Source organism: Coregonus clupeaformis, chromosome 16, assembly GCF_020615455.1.
Source record: "Coregonus clupeaformis isolate EN_2021a chromosome 16, ASM2061545v1, whole genome shotgun sequence".
Taxonomy (NCBI): Eukaryota; Metazoa; Chordata; class Actinopteri; order Salmoniformes; family Salmonidae; genus Coregonus; species Coregonus clupeaformis.
Genome location: NC_059207.1, coordinates 6,339,056 through 6,350,257, shown reverse-complemented (window position 1 = coordinate 6,350,257; position 11,202 = coordinate 6,339,056). Strand labels below are relative to the sequence as shown.

The 11,202-nt window shown below is 45.5% G+C and overlaps 1 protein-coding gene across 4 annotated transcripts in view; it reads left to right on the top strand.

The window, feature by feature from the left end:
• Positions 1-910: 910 nt before the first annotated feature.
• LOC121584326 (sodium-dependent phosphate transporter 2-like) overlaps positions 911-11,202 on the top strand; it is a 150,675-nt gene continuing 140,383 nt past the window's right edge. The window contains exons 1-2 of one of the 4 annotated variants that reach the window (XM_045225599.1): positions 913-1,126; positions 8,744-8,865. The gene's annotated coding sequence lies outside the window, so the exon portion shown is untranslated. Of the gene's footprint in view, positions 1,127-8,743; positions 8,866-11,202 lie in introns of all 4 variants that reach the window. The other 3 variants (XM_045225601.1, XM_045225602.1, XM_041900142.2) reach the window with 3 other exon arrangements.

Sequence of the window (11,202 nt, the reverse complement as noted above, 5' to 3'; positions counted from 1 at the left end):
CATGGATTGTGTATGTGTGCCATTCAAAGCAAGCCTTCACACACACCCCACAACAACACACCGGACTGTGGCCTGACAACAGATCAGTCTCACAAACTACTGTAGGGTTCCATCCAATTGGTGACAGATTTTCATGTGAATATTCTAAAATTGTTCCCACCAGAGATATGTTTCAATCAAATGTACTTGTTGCGGATAAGGCTGTGTGTGACGACTTAGTGCAAATAAAAATAACTTTTGCTTTAAAAAAAATACAAGTTAATTGGGTTACCGTCCCATTTTCAACTGCACCACCCTGTGAAGTTCATAGCGTATTTCATCTGTAGCCCTAATAAACTGCATGCTTTCCCCGAGTCGTAGTGGGAGGACCACACACCATGTCATCGCCTGACTCCAAGTTTACTTCAATATGATGGTTATTAGATCAATATGATGGTTATTAGATCAATATGATGGTTATTAGATCAATAGGATGGTTATTAGATCAATATTTGCGTATAAAATCGTTTCCGCCGCCATTTATCCCATCATTCATTTTACCGACACAAAATGATCCCACCTTGTCTAGCATTTTTGTTTGGTCTACATTTTGGAAAGTTTATTGACAAATTTGCTGTTTCCATCAGGCCTGTCGTTACATTTTTTACCTACTTTACTCGCATTAAAAAGGTTGGATTGAAACCTGGCAATGCAAACACGCACTGGTCGCGTTCCCCTGCTCAGACGTTGAACGCATCAACCCAATGACTGACAGATCGCTATAACATATTATGTGATTAGCTGATATTAAAAACAGGTCATGTGAGATTTGGCATGCCGTCAGCAACGCCTGGGCAGAGGAACGCGCCCAATATCTCAGGCACGCACACGCGGTTTTTCCTCATCATCCAAAATGAGCCAGCCAGCGACGCTGATCCCCAAAGCGCCCGGATGAAAGACAAAACGCTGCATGGTTGTTTGACTCGGTCGAGGTAGAGCAGAGCAGAGCAGGGGAACATACAGGACTGAGAGAGACACTGTCGGAATCTGGACATTTTTGACGGAGCTTCTAAAAGCCACCAGGCGACAACCAGACGTTCGGTTCTGGGAAAAGGAGAGTTGTTGAACGGTGTCGTATTTCGCTCTTGTAAGTATATTTCTGTTGCGCTGTGTGTGCCCGATGTGTATCGCGTTGGTTTTCTCCTATGGGCAAATTCTCAGAGTCACATCCATCCACATGATGTGCGAGGCAACGGGGCGAATGCCTTGCATGCGGGAGAAAGAAACAGTCTTGGTAAGTGTCAACAACATGGCGTAAAAATGATTATTTGAACACCATTATTGGACACAATGTTGCACATGTACTCGCGAGTCGCGCATACAGGGTACTAATCATATTGGTACATTGGTAGAAACGAGACGGAGTCTGGCACATTAGAAATGGGGAAACACTGTTTACAGTGTAGATTGTTGTAACCACAACCAGGGTGAATTATGTTGGATACAGTATAGCCTAGTTGCTGCTAGTAGAGTTGTCTGAATGGCAACTGTTCATGCTGCTACACACTGTCGCTATGGAAGCTGTTGTCTAGAGCGCCTGGTTACATTGTTCAGGAGCAGTTTTAAACTCGCGCCATGGTTAAATTAGTGAAATATCTAAATGTTGTACAAACCTGGAAGTGTGCGTCATTTACACTCATCATAAATCAAAATATTGAATTATTTTGACATTTATGAATTATTTTAAATGACGCTAATTTCCCTATGGTGGACAGAACGTGTTACTACATTAGACTAACGTTTTCACCACACATGAATTACATCCTTTTTACCTCAGATTGTTACTATTAAAGTTTATAGGCATCCCGATCTCACAAAATCGATTGCTTAAAACATATCAATATATTTGGTTTAGCACCAGTGCTTTTGTCATACGCGCCAGTCCATAGTAGGATTTAAAGGCTCTGCATGGTCAATCCGAAGGTCTGTAGTGGCCTTGCAGCATTTACTGCGATGCAGCCTCCGCAGACTTCAGGGCTTTCATACTTCTTGCGCTTAGCATAGCAGAGCTATTGTCAAGGAAGTTGTCAAGGAAGTGCGTTTGTGTTTATACAGGACCTACCGCCCCCACCTACTGTCAACCAATCATGTCAATGCGGAGCTATACAGAAACCTCCACATTGTTACAATATTTGATACAGCGAGGCGGTATGGAGCTTGATTTGGCCTCCAGAGGCTCCGCAATTGCGTCACACATTCCATACAAACCTTCCGACCACAAGCCGGATCAAGCATAAATTGGCTTTTAAGCCCGGGCCAACGATTTTGGCCCCCGATTTAGCTGTCCCAGACAAGTTTTTGAGATCGGAGACAAAATCCTGATGTCGTTGCCTACTTGGGGCGCACGGCCGTCACTGACACTCGTTTAATGTGAGCGAGTCAGAGATGCATTCTGAGGGATACCGATCCCGTCTTTGAACCATCCCAGATGTCCCAATATTTTCAAACATGTCCCTGATTGAGTCTGTTATACCAACATGTTTCAAGCAGACCACCATAGTCCCTGTGCCCAAGAACACTAAGGTAACCTGCCTCAATGACTACTGACCTGTAGCACTCACGTCTGTAGCCATGAAGTGTTTTGAAAGGCTGGTCATGGCTCACATCAACATTGACTACGGAAAGCGTGATCACACAGTCGTCCGGAACAGCTGGTGCTCTCATGTATGGTTCAGTGTTGCTTGTCTCGACGTGAGCATAGAATGCGTCACATCTCTGGGCAGCTCGTGGCTGGGTTTCCCTTCGTAATCTGTGATAGTTTGCAAGCCCTGCCACATCCGACGAGTGTCAGAGCCGGTGCAGTAGGATTTGATCTTAGTCCTGTATTGACGCTTTGCCTGTTTGATGGTTCGTCGGAGGGTGTAGCAGGATTTCTTATAAGCGTCCGAATTAGTGTCCCGCTCCTTGACAGCGGCTGCTTTAGAGGATGTTGCCTGTAATCCATGGCATCTGGTTGGGATATGTACGTACGGTCACTGTGGGAAGTTTTAGTCCGCTAGCCGGCATGCTAAAGTTGGCAGCAAAACGTCTTGGCTTGGAAGGTGTACTCGTCTCATCCCTGCGGCTTTCTCTTCCTTTGTCAATCAGCTGGATGTAGCCAAGGCTGCAGTGGAGGGTGGCTATTATCAATGCCAGATTTACTCACAAAACCTTGAGATATTTCACACAGTCCTGATGTGTGTGTGTGTGTGTGTGTGTATATAGGCTGCATGCTTCATCAGCTTTTCTTTGAGATGTTGGCCCGGGACAGTATATATTTTTTCATTCGGGCCAGTAGATTTCAGCTGGGACTGGCCCGGTGTGCTACTGTTAAATGTACCTGAATGTCAAGCCCAGCAGAGGATGTAGAGGAACCTCCTTTGTCGTTCTAGGCACTGTGGGAGAGGATAGAGCAGAGTAAAACTGGTTTTATCACATATGTGATTAGTCATTATGAATTAATATATGATAAAATGGTAGATTAACTTCTCTTTTAAACACCTTTTCATTTTTACTGCTATCTCTCTAACACACACACACACACACAGTGGGATCCCTCTTTCTAACCCCCTCTCTCTCTCTACTCCTCCTCTCTCTCTACCTCCCTCTCTCTCTACCCCTCTCTCTCTTTACCTCTCTCTACCTCCCTCTCTCTCTACCTCCCTCTCTCTCTCTACCTACCCCTCTCTCTCTCTCTCTCTCTCTCTACCTACCCCTCTCTCTCTCTCTCTCTCTCTCTCTCTCTCTACCTAACTCCATCCCTCTCTCTACCTCCCTCCATCCCCCCTATCTCTGGTTGAATCCCAAATCACCCCCTTCCCCTCGGTCATCCATTTGTGCGTTCACTCGCACCTCCGCTATTTGCACAATTGTCCCAAAGCTGAGGGAGTGAAAACTACCAAGGGGTGTAGGGTTTAATAGGGGCTAATTCGGCTTCATAGCGAAGTGGATACCCATAAGGCACCACATTATTTTTGAGTTTGCGCAATTTCGCACAAAATAATGTAGATGCGTGCCTAATTATGGCACGTGCGTTTCTTTCTGCCTGATGTGGAGACTTTTTATATTTAAATGAAACATGAATTGCATCATTCAAGTCACGAGTTGATGGGTTTGTTGATCCCCTCGCCACTCTCTGGAAGTCACCCTCTGAGTTTCGTCAGCAACGCGTGACAACAGAGGGCCCTCCATCCCTCCCTCTCTACCTCCCTCCCTCCCTCCCTCCTCTACCTCCCTCTCCGTCCCTCCCTCTCTACCTCCCTCACCCCCCTCTCTACCTCCCCACCCCTCCTCTCTACCCTCCATCCCTCCTCCACCCCCTCTCTCCTCCTCCACCCTCCCCTCCCCCCCTCTCTACCTCCCTCCACCCCCCGTCTCTCTCTACCTCATCCCCCTCTCTACCTCCTCCTCCTCCATCCCTCCCCTTCCCCCTCTCACTCCCTCCACCCCGTCTCTCTCTACCTCCATCCCCCTCTCTACCTCCTCCCTCCTCCATCCCTCCCCTTCCCCCTCTCTACCTCCCTCCACCCCGTCTCTCTCTACCTCCACCCCCCTCTCTACCTCCCTCCACCCCCCGTCTCTCTTCCTCCCTCCCTCCCTCTCTCTCGCTCTTCCATATGATCCCAGGAAAACAACACTGAAAGGAGTGAATCACACTAAATGACTAGTTATGTCAGGGTGTGGAGAGGTGATAACATGGACTCACTCTCTTTTTATAGTAGGAGAGAACACAGACCTCTTTACGAGTTCGGCTTCTCTCTATCTGACGAACATGTTGGAAGGGGCAGTAGTTGGTGGAGTTTGGTATGAGGGTTTTGGCGTGGATGGTGGTTGGGGAGGCCAGTCCCCGGTTGTGGACCGCGGTTGAGCTGCCCCCCCCCCCCCACATTGTGCAAGAAGCCTGGTGGATGAGTCGATGGAGTGGCCAGCCCTCAGTCCTGGCCTCCCGGCAGGAGCAGACCCCAGTCATGGACCGAGGTTGGTAGCAGGAACAGCTCCTAGTCATGGACCGAGGTTGGTAGCTGGCCTCCCGGCAGGAGCAGACCCCAGTCATGGACCAAGGTTGTGCTGAGCCTGCTGGCCCACCATTGTGCAGGAAGCCTGGAGGGTGACTCGATGGGAAGTAGGACAGGTTGGGTCATTTGGATCAGCATGAACTTGCACTGCTGTTTATTAGGCTGATGCACAAAGGAGTGACGATGGATGCTGTTTAAATACAATGAGGGTGGTTGATTGAGCAAGGGGATACAGGTGAATGAGGCGGTCTTGTGGCTAATGCAGATTGGATGCATGTCTGCAATTTTTAATTTACAATTTTTGTCATTTAGCTGACGCTCAATTGGCATGGCCACAGCTCTATGTCTATATATGGAGTTCCTTGCTAAGAGACCACATTCCGATATGGGTGTCTGAGCACATGTGACCCCCCCATCTCTTTTCAGTTTCAAAAAACATCCACTCATCGGCAGTCCTGCGGGTGAAAACAGCTTGTTGATGAGAGGTCGAAGGAGAATGGCAAGAATGGTGCAAGCTAACAGGCGGGCCACAAACAGACAAATAACGGCGCAGTACAACAGTGGTGTGCAGAACGGCATCTCGGGAACGCACAACTGGTCGGTCCTTGTCACGGATGGGCTATTGCAGCAGACGACCACACCGGGTTCCACTCCTATCAGCTAAAAACAAGAAGAAGCGGCTCCAGTGGGCACGCCATCACCAACACTGGACGATTGAGGAGTGAAAACATGACAGCTAGTTCAGTTTACTTGAATGGCCCGCGCAGTCCCCAGACCTCAACCCAATAGAGCATCTTTGGGATGAGATGGAACGGGCTGTTGTTCGCAGCATTAATGTACCGCCGTCCAATCTGCAGTAACTGCGTGATGCCATAGCGTCAGCATGGACTAGGGCTGTCCCCGACTAAAAAAAAATCTTAGTCGGCCAAGAGTCGTCTGTTCTTTCGACGTTTTAAAACGTGTATTTTTCCATATACACACTCTGTTTTGAATCAAATCAACTGTGTAGGCTACTGAGCTTGTCTGTTGCTTTAAGCTCTGTGATTAAAAAAATGAAGACACACAAATTACTAAAGCGGGAGCCAGAGATTAATATAGCCTAACCAGAAGAAGAAAAGGCCTACATTTGCGCACAGGCCAGGTAGACTCGTCTTACTTCTATATGCGTAATCAGGTGCGTGTCCTTACTCCAGATTGACAACTCGTAAAATGGAAGGAAATAAAACCCACATTTTGTGTAACCTAGGTTGAGCGCTCTGCAAACAACATGTCCGCTCCGACAAGACCGTATTAATAATATATCGAATGCATTACAAGAAATGACCGTAACCAAAACAAACATTGTAGATGATAAATGATGGGAATTAACAGTAAATTAGTGGTGATACTGGTGAGCCATCGGTTCAGAGGTCACAGCTCTCCGTCACCAGTGTTTCCCCTAGTTCAACAGGGCTACATTCAGGTTGCCCTCCAACCTTCTGTCATTCAGTTAGTCACCAAGCGTGGGAGAGGGGGTTCCTTTATATACCACTGTCTTGTCCTCCCGTCTTTTCAGCACACGCTCTAGCAAGTCCAACCGGAAGGTTTGTTTTGTTGGCTCGTAAAAAAAATTTGCTTAGCAACCCAGGCTTTTGTTTGTTTTGGGAAAACCATACCGTTCCTGGGTGGGCCTGAGGAAAAATTTGCAATGAGCAAGTAGCAATTTTCATATTTCCGCATATGATTTACACAAGGCTGTCTACCTGTACTGAAATTCCCATGTAGCTCAGTTGGTAGAGCATGGCGCTTGCAACGCCAGGGTTGTGGGTTCGATTCCCACGGGGGGGGGGCAGTATGAAAATGTATGCACTCACTAACTGTAAGTTGCTCTGGATAAGAGCGTCTGCTAAATGACTAAAAATGTAAAAAATAGGATTATGCACATTGACAGCAACAAGTAACAAGCAGTAACAAGCAATACTGGGACAAGATACATTGTGTAACTTCCACCAAGCCTACGAAGACTTGAAAAGAATGACAATGTGATTAGCTTCTCCCTAGCTCTAGACAATGTTTCTCCAGTCACCATGGCCCTTCATAGAATCCATTAATTGTCCAAATCCATCCCATTTTACCTGCAGCAGTGGTTGCTTGTCCTGTCGTTTTCATTGTGCTCCATAATCAATCAATCAAATTGATTTATAAAGCCTTTTTTTTACATCAGCAGATGTCACAAAGTGCTTATACAGAAACCCAGCCTAAAACCCCAAACGGCAAGCAAATGCAGATGTAGAAGCACGGTGGCTAGGAAAAACTCCCTAGAAAGGCAGAAACCTAGGAAGAAACCTAGAGAGGAACCAGGCTCTGAGGGGTGGCCCAATCCTCTTCTGGCTGTGCTGGGTGGAGATTAGAGAAGAGTACATGGCCATTAAGGCCAGATTGTTCTTCAAGATGTTCATAGATGACCAACAGGGTCATGCATGCTGTCGTGGATTCCAAGTTGAATTGGAGACGTTTCGTTGTGTATTCCAACATAACAGAGAGACCTCCAAGCTTCCTATAGATAAGGAAAGTACGATTTAAATTAGTATTGACTGCAGCATTGGTAAGTACATTGTCAATAATGGGGAATGGATGCTAATTGGTTGCTTGTTAAGTAATTGATTTATGGGCAAGAATCCAATAGGTAATGTGAGTTTGTGTGTGTGTGTGCGCACATGCTCGGCAGGAAGAGGGTGAGCTTGAAGCAAAGTTTGTGTTTTTCTGTCTTTGGAAAAGCATTCCAATGTGTGCAGAGATGATATATACCAGTATGTCTGAAGAGAGGTCTGAAGGTCTTTCTGAAGGTTTCTGTCAAACACCACAGAGGAGAGAGACTTGTATGCAGGGGAATCTTGTTGTAGTCCTTTCTCCTCTGTTGATCTGCAGTTAGGCTTGGCTGTTCTACATCTTATAACCAGCCTCTGTTGATCTGCAGTTAGGCTTGGCTGTTCTCCCATCTTCTAACCAGCGCTGGACTAGCAAGCCAACTTTTAGCTAATGTAAGCTAGCTAACAGCAAACTTAATGTTTCCCCTTTCATCTGTGATGTTACTTTTATTAGCTAGCCGGATATCTAACGTTATAGCCTATCATTAATCAAATCAACCCCCTGAGTTTTTACCCTGCTGCTACTCGCTGTTTATTATCTATGCATAGTCACTTTACCCCTACCTACAAATTACCATGATTAACCTGTACCCCCGCACATTGACTTGGTACCGTGTAGCTCAGTTGGTAGAGCATGGCGTTTGCAATGCCAGGGTTGTGGGTTTCGATTCCCACGGGGGGGGGCAGTATGAAAAATGTATGCACTCACTTAACTGTAAGTCGCTCTGGATAAGAGCGTCTGCTAAATGACTAAAATGTAAATGTAAAATGTACCAGTACCCCCTGTATATAGCCTCAATATTGTTATTTTATTGTTACTTTTTTTTTTTTATTTTTTACTTGAGTAAATATTTTCTTAACTGCATTGTTGGTTAAGGGCTTGTAAGTAAGCATTTCACATTAAGGTTGTTGTATTCAACACCTGTTGTATTCTGCGCATGTGACAAATCAAATATGATTTGATCTCTTACCTCGATTTCATTTTCTACAGGTCTTAGACACATCTTACTACGGTTGGTACAGCCGTTTTCTTCAAATATGTTCTTGTTACCAATTACTTTTCTTCTTCGTGGTGGTTTACAGAACTCGTCATGGGAGAAATGCTCGCTGCATACCCATAGATTCAACGTACAAAGTCTGTGGACGGGAGTGTTTATGGTCTGTGCAGAACAACTAGCCAAAGCCTCAGATCTGGGTCGTCCAAAGTAAGTCTGAAAAGTTATCGGACTATGGGTCGTATGTCAGGATTGCACATCTGCTAACCATTTTCATCAATATTCAGCGACCCTAACAACAAACATTTCGGTCCACTATTTCCTTGTCGTCTGTTTTTATCTTGACTGACAACATAACGTTAGCTAGCTATACCTAGCCTGTGCCGTTATAGCGCCCCCCCCTAATTTGCACGCGCGCAGTAGGATTTGGGAATGAGGAAGTACCCTTATGCCCCAAACCCCTCAAACTCAACTCTGGACCTCGAAGCCAGTTCCACTGCATTTTCTTCCCAAATCAGGGACTGATTTTAGACCTGTGACACCAGGTGGTTGCAATTAATTATCAGGTAGAACAGAAAACCAGCCGGCTCTGGACCTCGTAGGGTAAGCGTTGAATACCCTAAGCTCTACACCAGGGTTCTTCAATTCCGGTCCTGGAGGGCCGAAACACTTCTGTTTTTTTTTATTTCTACCTGGTAGTTAATTGCACTCACCTGGTGTCCCAGGTCTGAATTAGCCCCTGATTAGAAGGAGAGGATGGAAAAACAGAGGTGCCCTATAGCACTTGATCTGAGAGGATTTGATTGGTTTAAGTAGTATGGTGAAAACCTTCCACCTATTAGAAGGCAAGATGGAGCTGTTGCCGTATGGCTTAGTGGTCGGTTTGGGATTGGGCCATGATTTTCATCAGCGTTTGATATTACACTCTGTGAAACCCAATCGCGCCCATAGGGCTCTGGTAAAAAGTAGTGCACTATATAGGGAATAGGGTGCCATTCTCTGGTCTAAAGTAGTGCACTATGTAGGGAATAGGGTGCCATTCTCTGGTCTAAAGTAGTGCACTATATAGGGAATAGGGTGCCATTCTCGAGTCTAAAGTAGTGCTATATAGGGAATAGGGTGCCATTCTCTGGTCTAAAGTAGTGCACTATATAGGGAATAGGGTGCCATTCTCTGTCTAAAGTGAGTGCACTATAAGGAATAGGTGCCATTCTCTGGTCTATAGTAGGGAATAGGGATTCTCTGATTGCACTATAGGGAATAGGGGCCATTCTCTGGTCTAAAGTAGTGCACTATATAGGGAATAGGGTGCCATTCTCTGGTCTAAAGTAGTGCACTATATAGGGAATAGGGTGCCATTCTCTGGTCTAAAGTAGTGCACTATATAGGGAATAGGGTGCCATTCTCTGGTCTAAAGTAGTGCACTATAAGGAATAGGGTGCCATTCTCTGGTCTAAAGTAGTGCACTATATGGAATAGGGTGCCATTCTCTGGTCTAAAGTAGTGCACTATATGGAATAGGGTGCCATTCTCTGGTCTAAAGTAGTGCACTATATAGGAATAGGGTGCCATTCTCTGGTCTAAAGTAGTGCACTATATAGGGAATAGGGTGCCCCTTCTCTGGTCTAAAGTAGTGCACTATATAGGGAATATCGTCTCTGGTCTAAGTAGTGCACTATATAGGGAATAGGGTGCCGTTCTCTGGTCTAAAGTAGTGCACTATATAGGAATAGGGTGCCATTCTCTGGTCTAAAGTAGTACTATAGGGATAGGGTGCCATTCTCTGGTCTAAAGTAGTGCACTATATAGGGAATAAGGTGCCATTCTCTGGTCTAAAGTAGTGCACTATATAGGAATAGGTACCATTCTCTGGTCATAAAGTAGTGCACTATATGGGAATAGGGTGCCATTCTCTAGGTCAGTAGTGCACTATATAGGGAATAGGGTGCCATTCTCTGGTCTAAAGTAGTGCATATAGGAATAGGGTGCCATTCTCTGGTCTAAAGTAGTGCACTATATAGGGAATAGGGTGCCATTCTCTGGTCTAAAGTAGTGCACTATATAGGGAATAGGGAGCCGTTTGGGACACAGCCCTGTCTATCAGACTTCTTAGCCTATGGCATAGTGAAATGATGTAGATTTTACATGACATGTAAATCATTACGAAACCGAAAGCATCAAAGCTGGGACCGAGAGACTGAGAAACGGCTTCTATCTCCAGGCCGTCAGACTGTTAAACAGCCATCACTAGCCTTAGTCACTGTTCTGGCCAGTTACCACCCGGTACTCTACCCTGCTGCCCTTATGTACACCGAACAAAAAAATATAAATGCAACAATTTCAAAGATTTTTAATGAGTTACAGTTCATATAAGGAAATCAGTCAATTGAAATAAATTCATAAATAAATTCATTTGGCAATCTATGGATTTCACATGACTGGTTTTAGGTTCTGACAGAGTGGGAAAACGAACGGACAACTAGTTTGTAACCAATATGGCTGGCTAAACAAGATGTTATTTACAAGTCATCTCTTTTGGAATGTAGG